An 8,732-nucleotide genomic window follows, 5' to 3' on the forward strand; every position below is an offset into this window, starting at 1 on the left:
GGAAACACAAAGTTGGCAAATATAATTAAAATGCTGGAGGCGGGCAACCCTACGACATGTTCAGGTACCGCGCGGCTGTAGGCATTTATTTCAAAAATACTGTATGTAATATGTATACTGTGACATTGTAGACAATATTTAGGTATTATGAGTGTTTGCATAACTTTCGTTGTTTAATGAGCGACTAAATGAAATTTAAAGAATAATGCACATTTGTCCGCCTCAGTATTGATTCGCTTGTGCCCTATCTCTATTATAAAATATCGTTGCTATTTCAACTTCATAGTAGAGGACAAGGCGCGAGCTATACCCACACACATCGATCTCGCGGGGCGCTCAAGGTGCAAACAGTCGCGACTGTGCCGCAGTGACGAACGGACGGTGTACTATTTTTTAGAAACCGCGCGGTTTTTTCACCAGAAACAAGTTCAGAACATATTTAATATGGCGACTAGGAAATATTGTGCTGTTTTTGGATGCATGATTTCGTCATTATCGCATCCAGAGATGACTTTTTTTAAATTACCAGGAAATCCTGAAAGGTAAGACTTTAAATAATTTTACTTACTAGTATGTACTGTGTGTCTTTTTAATGGATAAGGTATTTCCTTTTATCTTTTTTAAAAAAAGATGTCTGGATTAGTAAATAAGGTGAATAGAGTAAAGTGATTGACATGAGTGAAATAGGTAGTAGGTAGGTAGGCGGTTATTGAATTACGATACTGTAGGTACGCTTGTGTTAATACCTCGGGCATGTTGTTTTGATAACTAACTGCGGCGAAGCCCAAAGGGGTTATGTGTTTGACCTATATATATATATATATAGTGTATATGTAGGTTTGTATGTCTGATTCTATATCGGATTGTAACTAATGAACGGCTCAAGCGAATTAAATGATACGTCATATAATGTGCAAACTCAAAAAAAATTTTTTCAGTTTGAATTTTTATTTTAAGTTGTTGCGAGTTGTAGGAATATTGAAATTTGTAAGGATGGGAGTTTTTTACGCGGCAGAGGGTCTTTTATCCCTATACTACTTAAAAGATTTTTTTTTCAGACGACTTCAATGGTTACGACTAATCCATCGAGATGATTTGAAAAACAAGTCTAAGTTTACTTCCTACCAAGTTTGTGAAAAACATTTTATTTTGGGGGATATACTACACTCGCCATTTAGAAAAGTTTTAATAAAGAAGGCCCTACCAATGTTGATGCTGCCAAACTTACCTAATAGCAATAAAGAAGACTGTATAAAAGAAGACAAACAAACGCAAACTGATCCGTTAGTAGATAATGAAAATGCAACGAAAGAAATCTTCACTCAAACCTCGAAAAGTCTCTTTATCAACAGCCCAAGGGAGAGAAAATTGAAAGCTGAGCTCCTCCAATGCAGAAAGAAAATAAAATTACTCGAAAATACAAATAAAACAAAAAAAGCTGAACAAAAAACTTTCCATCAACTTTGCGATAAATTTTTGAACGACAAACTAGCTCTAATAATAAAAGCCCAGAGTAAACTAAAACAACATGGAACAGGAAATCGATATAGTAAGGACTACATCACTTACTGTTTAGATTTACACAACATCAGTCCACAAGCATACCGGTTTTTGCAAAATGCGTTATGTTTACCCTGTCCTTCAACATTCACCAATTACAAACGAAATCAATGAAAGAGGAAAAGAGCACGGCACTACGGCAGTTCGCGCTCGGCACTCGTTGAGTGTGGTCGCGCGCTAGCTATAGCTGTGTGTATAGTGGGAATTTTCACACTGTTACTTTCGCGATAATGTAAACGCCAATACGCCATTAATAATATATAATGAAATACTCATTTCATTATTCATCTTCACAGCAGTCGGAACTTAAATAAACCAGTAGCGGGTAACAGCGTCTCCCTTCAAGTTTATCATCCAAAATAGCATTTTGTACTTTTGTTGTATTTTAAATTAAAATAAAACATTGAATACTGACTGAATTATTTTATTTTATCGCAATCATAGTGAAGAGTAGAGTGTAACACGCGGTTTCTATTTAGCAGCCCTCGCCTTACGGCTCGTGCCCTAAAAATACCTCGTATATAATGGGTCCTTTTAGCCCCTTTTATAACAATCTACTATTAAGTCTTGCACCTAAACTTAACAACAGTCATAATCAAACCCTCAAACTTCGATCGAATGAAGATTTGCTATGCGACACAACTTCTTAGCAAGTCCGTTGCAAATGGCATTCGTACGTAGTATTGAAGAATCTGGCAGAGACACGGCTAACATTTACACAAACACAAGTATTGTAAAACCTCCAAAAGGCGGACGGAACTCTTACTGTTCAAACGACGAACGAAAAAGTTAAGTAGTAGCATGCTTTTCCGGTATCTACCAACGAAATATCAAATACAAATTTGAAGAAATATATCTTATCTGGTAGAGTATCCGAACGTGTCTAATTTAATTTTTTTTTCATTAATTTTATAATGAAATGTAAAAATCCATGTGGCACTCATTGAAAAATGCAAAAAATGCTAATACTCGTAGTCAGGGATACGTAGAACATTTTTTACACTTGATTACTAACAAGTTAATTTTATCGTAAGTAGCTTCATCTCGATGAGACGATCAACTTTTTCTGGTAGCTGACTGAGTAACCAGGAAATGAAAAAAAAAATTCAAAACGTCGGAACGAGATATTGTACCATGCAATTTGTAGGACAATGTATTAAATAAGCAACAGTAAACAACCCATATTCGGCTCACTGTTGCGCACGAGTCTCCTCTGAGAATGAGAGAGGTTAGGCCTTAGTCTACCACGCTGGCCTAATGCGGATTGGCAGACTTCACATACGTAAACAATTAAGAAAATTCTTAGGTATGCAGGTTTCGCCGTTTGAGACGCGTGACATTTAATTTCTTAAAATGCACATAATAGAAATATTGGAGGTGCATGCCCCGGACCGGATTCGAACCTACGCCCTCCGAATCTAAGGCAGAGGTCATCCACTGGGCTATCCTCCTATGCCTCCTTTCCAAGATACGGTCGAGTTAAAATACTATGTTATATTCAGTACAGAGCGGATACACTTTGACCCTTTGTTTATCGGAGACGGCCAAGCACCGGATACGCAGTCGCTGACGGAAGTGCGTCAGCGGCATACAATGGGCACGTAGGTAAACACATTTAGGGTTGTCTACTTTCAATTTGATATTTTTGAAGGGAAACGTAACGTAACGTTGCAGACTGCCCTGTCTTTTTAAGCGACAAACAGGCAGTAGGTGCCTAATAAACGTCACACTAATGGACGAGTTTTAGGCCATAAAAAGCTACATAATGGAGAATCTATAATAAGCTTTCACAAGTTAATAGTAAGTATATAAAGAATGCAAGGCATGGGTACCTATGTCTTTTCCACATTCAATTAGGTCTTGCCTCGCAACCTTAGACCATTAATAACGGTCTAAGCTCGCAACAGACTGTAAGATTAATTTATATAAACACTAATTTTGTAAATTAAGTATTTCGGTGGTAAAGTCATATGAAACTTTTTGATGGTAGTCTGTAGTTTTCATTTACATTACCAACATATTCATACTGTTTAATAGTAGATAGAGTGTGTGCAAAATAAGTTAACGCGTAATCAAAAAAAAAATAACGGAAGTAATCAAGTTCCGCCATCTTGTTGTCTATCTCTCTATCTATCTCTAGACGGGGAAAAAGAGACCGGTGCAGATGGCAACATAAAGTACGCCGCCAGTCGCGAGCAGACTTATTTTGCGCGCACTCTAGTTCTTTTGTTTACCAACATAGTCACACAAAGAAATATTGTTATGTTCTGCAAGTTCGGTGGCTTTCATATTCTGAAAGCGGCCGAGTTAAGAGCGCGCAGCGCGTCGGTGCGATATGGATAAAATTCGAAGCGCAAACGAGACACCGAATTATGACTTTCACGTGAGTGAAAAGCACGGAGCGATTGACGCGCGACGCAAATTTTATGACGTGAGCGCCAAAACCATTTTTACCTAGTTGCAAGTAAATTAAACAACATAACGAAAAACAAAATGGCCATGTTCAAGATATATACCTAATTTTCTATACAAAACAAAAATTTAAGAAAGTTTGCTTTTCCTAAGATTGAAAGCAAAATGTGAGCAAAACATGTATTTTTCAAAAAAATAAACTATAGAGAAAAGTTTTACAAATTGTGTATTTTGTATAGTCATAACGGAGCTAACACTTTGAAATATCATTTACCCAAATATCAGGCTCCTAACTTTTCCAGAATCTGAGATCCATAACCATTTGTGCATTACATATTGTACACTCTTAACGAAAGGCACTGATCAATGAGAAATATGTCGTATGACGTATCGTATCCCAGGTCTCAGCCCTGTCTATCTGTTTATGTTTTCACGCACCATCAGCAACTAGTTCGTCACGATCCAAATATCCCGTGTTATTACCATACAAGCACCGAGCGTTGACAGTTATTACTTCCCGTAATGTATACTCGAAAGGTATATCCCCACTGGACAAAACCATCATTATTAGACAGGGTTTCTCAAACTTTCGGCTCCACGAACCCCTGTCATAATTTCCAAGTGACAGCGAACCCCTTACTAACTAATGACCCCCAAAGAAAAAAAATAATTTGGCTGTTGAAAAAAATAAGGTTTTTATTTGAATAGTAGAAGTGTTTAGAAGGTAACACATAAAGTACCAAAAGCAATGTCTTTGTAATATTAATGTGTTGCTTGTTTCATGTCGCAAATGGATTCAATGTTAGGAGTAATTTTAGACAAATTTAAACTTAATTCTTACTCGGTATCAGTTATCAAGCCACTACGTAAATCTTGTCGCGAACCCCCTGCCGTCGAATGGCGAACCCCTAGGGGTTCGTGTACCCCACCTTGAGAAACCCTGTTATTAGAGATCCACAGTATATGGGAAAAACTCACACAGACCTCTGGGTCATACTGAAAAAAAGAGAAGGAAATTTTTATACTTACCTACTCGTTATATTCTCTTCTGAGTAGTCTCAGGCAAAAGTAAAGGTGCTGATAGACTTGAGTATTCACTTGTAACAGAACATCGAGCATTCGCCATTTTTATATTTATCTGAACTGAACAACAAGCCGAGCCAAGCATAGAGCCAAATATTGCTACGAACATCTTGAGAATTCTAGCGAGTCACTATTTGATGCTCGTCAAAAGATATCATGAAGAAAATCTCCAAGCAAATCTCTTATTTCTTGTTATTCAATGTTCTCGTATTTCTGTGATGTAACATTCGCACGAATGCTCATTACAAGTGAATGCTCAAGCCTATCAACGCCTTAAAGTTTTATAAAAGATCGAAATGAATAAATAATGTAGTACGAAACTAATGGAGGGAAACCTTTGAATATTCATTTTGCATTAAGTAAGTATTTTTACATAGTTAATACTTATTACTCGGTACTGTTTCATAGAAAATTCTAATTGTTGAATATTATTTTCCTTGAGGTCTTCCTATCCTGTAATTTTAATATAACTTACCTCACTATATAACTATATCTCAGTGACTGGTTTCTTAGTTCCTAGATTTGTATCAAAACCTGTGTTGTAAGAAACAACCACTTTTAATTGATCGGTTATGCAAATAATACGGTAAAACCGGATAAAAGAGAAAAAAATCTCAAGCTGCATGTACATTAGTCTGCACTGAATGCCGCACGAAATCCATCAATCCATATTCGGCTCACTGCTGAGATCGAGTCTCCTCTCAGAATGAGAGGGGTTAGGCCAATAGTCCATCATGCTGGCCCAATGCGGATTGGCAGACTACACACACGCAGAGAATTAAGAAAATTCTCTGGTATGCAGGTTTCCTCACGATGTTTTCCTTCACCGGTTGAGACACGTGATATTTAATTTCTTAAAATGCACACAACTGAAAAGTTGGAGGTGCATGCCCGGACCGGATTCGAACCCACACCCTCCGGAATCGGAGGCAGAGGCCATATCCACTGGGCTATCACGGCTCTTCTACAAACATTATTAGCTTCTAATTCTGCTATTCTATAAATAGGAACTTTTTAATACCCAGTTCAAAACAGAGGGCAAAGTAGGCGAGAGACTGTCTTTAAATCAATGCTGAAGACTTGTTTTCTTAGGTAAGTGTAATAATTAAGACAAGCATTTAGTTAAAACAAAACCGGGCATGTGCGTGTCAAGCAACTCGCAGTGTAGGGTTCCGTAGATTAAATGAGCGCTTCACACCCTTAAGATGCAAAAATACTGATAGCAATACACACTGCCACTATTATATACAATGGTCCTATTCATTAATCAGTTTAGGGATATACGTCAATATCTTAGTTAAATATGATTAGCCAGGTAAAATTTTTATATTCCTCTTTTTTTCTTACAAACAGCCAAAAACAATTATTCCGAACACTGCATTCGTGCGGATAGATGTGCGATCTGCTTTATTCTTTATTTATGTTACGATCTGTAAAAACTTATAACTTAGGTAAATAATGAAGGAACTTTATTTTTAGAATTTCTGCTGGTAGGTAGAGGCAGGTAGGTATTTATTATATTTATACGCTAAAAGGTATAAAGTGTATAAATTTTATTTTAATTAATATTTTTTCTCATAATATGAGGTTCGGAATATAGTCGATATCAAAGGCACATTTTTAACCGACTTCCAAAAAGGAGGAGGTTCTACGTTCGGCTGTATGTGTTTTTTTTTTAAGTGTTCCATACCAGCAGGTTCGTTCAAAGAAAACAAAACTAACGCTGATAAACAACATTCCAAGCCTAGTTTGAAAGCACACCTGTGAGGCAACTACGGTGGGATTACTTCTGATAGTGTTGCCAGAGTTTTGATTTTAAATAGCAAACGGGGCAGTTGGTATTCTTTAATTTTACAGGAAAAACATCGTGGAGAATGAGAATATTGTCTTAATTCTCTGTGTGTGAAGTCTGCCAATCTGCATTGAGCCTGCGTGGTGGACTAAGGCCTAACCCTCTAAGACTCGTGCTCAACAGTGAGCCGAAATAGAGGTCGTTGATGATGATGAATGATGATGAATCTTACAGTAATAGTGACCTTTGAGAAAGCTCTCACCCAAGATCGTATTGAGTATTCTTTATTTAATTAGGTAAGTATAAATTTATAGGAATAGTACAGCTCTCACCGAGTCAGAAGAAAATCTTAAAACGGGTGATATTACATGGGTTCCGTTTTTGTACATACGTACGTTCGAAACCCTAAAAGAAACCCTAAAAATTAGAATCTGTAAAGACGTAGAATAACGTAGATAGATAAATATGAAAATACTAACATTCAATTATTATTAGTTAGGTTTATAACTACTTAGTAGTTATGTACAGGATTTCCGTCAAATAAAATGTCAGTATTAAAATAACTAAGTTGACTGGTCATTGTAATTAATCTTACAGCAAAATACCCTGACAGCCGTATTAAAATATATGAATATACAATTTTATTGTATACTAGCTGACGTCTCGCGGTTTCACCCGCGTGGTTCTCGTTCCCGTAGGAATACAGGGATAATATATAGTCTATAGCCTTCCTCGATAAATGGGCTATCTAACACTGAAAGAATTTTTCAAATCGGACCAGTAGTTCCAGAGATTAGCGCGTTCAATCAAACAAACAAACAAACAAACAAACAAACAAACAAACAAACAAACTCTTCAGCTTTATTATATTAGTATAGATAAAACGCAGTGGACTATGAAGATTGACCGACGACAGGCGGCTTATAAGGAGCCGCTGGATTTGAAAGACAATACAAAAATCCTATGTCCAGTGGAAGTCAATCACCTAATGATAATGATGACAATTTAATTTTCTAGCGAAAATTGTCATCTTGTGATCTTGATGAGAAGAGCAGTGATAGCCTAGTGGATATGACCTCTGCCTCCGATTCCGGAGGGTGTGGGTTCGAATCCGGTCCCGGGCATGCACCTCCAACTTTTCAGTTGTGTGCATTTTTAAGAAATTAAATATCACGTGTCTCAATCGGTGAAGGAAAACATCGTGAGGAAACCTGCATACCAGAGAATTATCTTCATTCTCTGCGTGTGTGAAGTCTGCCAATCCGCATTGGGCCAGCGTGGTGGACTATTGGCCTAACCCCTCTCATTCTGAGAGGAGACTCGAGCTCAGCAGTGAGCCGAATATGGGTTGATGACGACGATCTTGATGACGTTTAATCGAAAATATTGAAGAGGAGAATCTGGCAACACAAATTCAACCACCCACAAGTGAGCAAACACTCGACGAGATTACACGGACGTTGGTGCTTTATTTACCTTACAAACTAGGAGAACTGTTCAAGCTGCGATGCATATTTAGCTAGCAATAAACCAAACAACACCTGCATACATTGCTACATACCTATATTGTTTGCTTAATTGCCAAATGTATTTTGTTTATATATTTTATGGTACTTACCAAAGATTTTATATATATAGATATATCACTAGCGCGTCGAAACTGAGGCAGAGTGGCTAATTGTCTTCATTTCACTGACTCGCATTGTAAACAACGAAAGTTTAGACACATAATACCTAGATATTGTCTACAATGCCGAGTTAAAGAAGTGTTTTTTGGTTGGTGGGAGGCTTCGGCCGTGGCTAGTTACCGACAAAGACGTACCGCCAAGCGATTTAGCGTTCCGGTACGATGTCGTGTAGAAACCGAAAAGGGGTGTGGATTTTC

General features: G+C 37.4%; 1 long non-coding RNA gene across 1 annotated transcript; it reads left to right on the plus strand.

Annotated features, from left to right (window-relative positions):
* The first annotated feature begins 240 nt into the window (after positions 1–240).
* Positions 241–1,974, plus strand: LOC128198675 (uncharacterized). The gene is made up of 2 exons (XR_008251391.1): positions 241–542; positions 1,059–1,974. It is a non-coding gene; the product is annotated as an uncharacterized LOC128198675 (long non-coding RNA).
* The last annotated feature ends 6,758 nt before the right edge of the window (positions 1,975–8,732 follow it).

Source organism: Bicyclus anynana, chromosome 13 (genome assembly GCF_947172395.1).
Source record: "Bicyclus anynana chromosome 13, ilBicAnyn1.1, whole genome shotgun sequence".
NCBI classification, from domain to species: domain Eukaryota; kingdom Metazoa; phylum Arthropoda; class Insecta; order Lepidoptera; family Nymphalidae; genus Bicyclus; species Bicyclus anynana.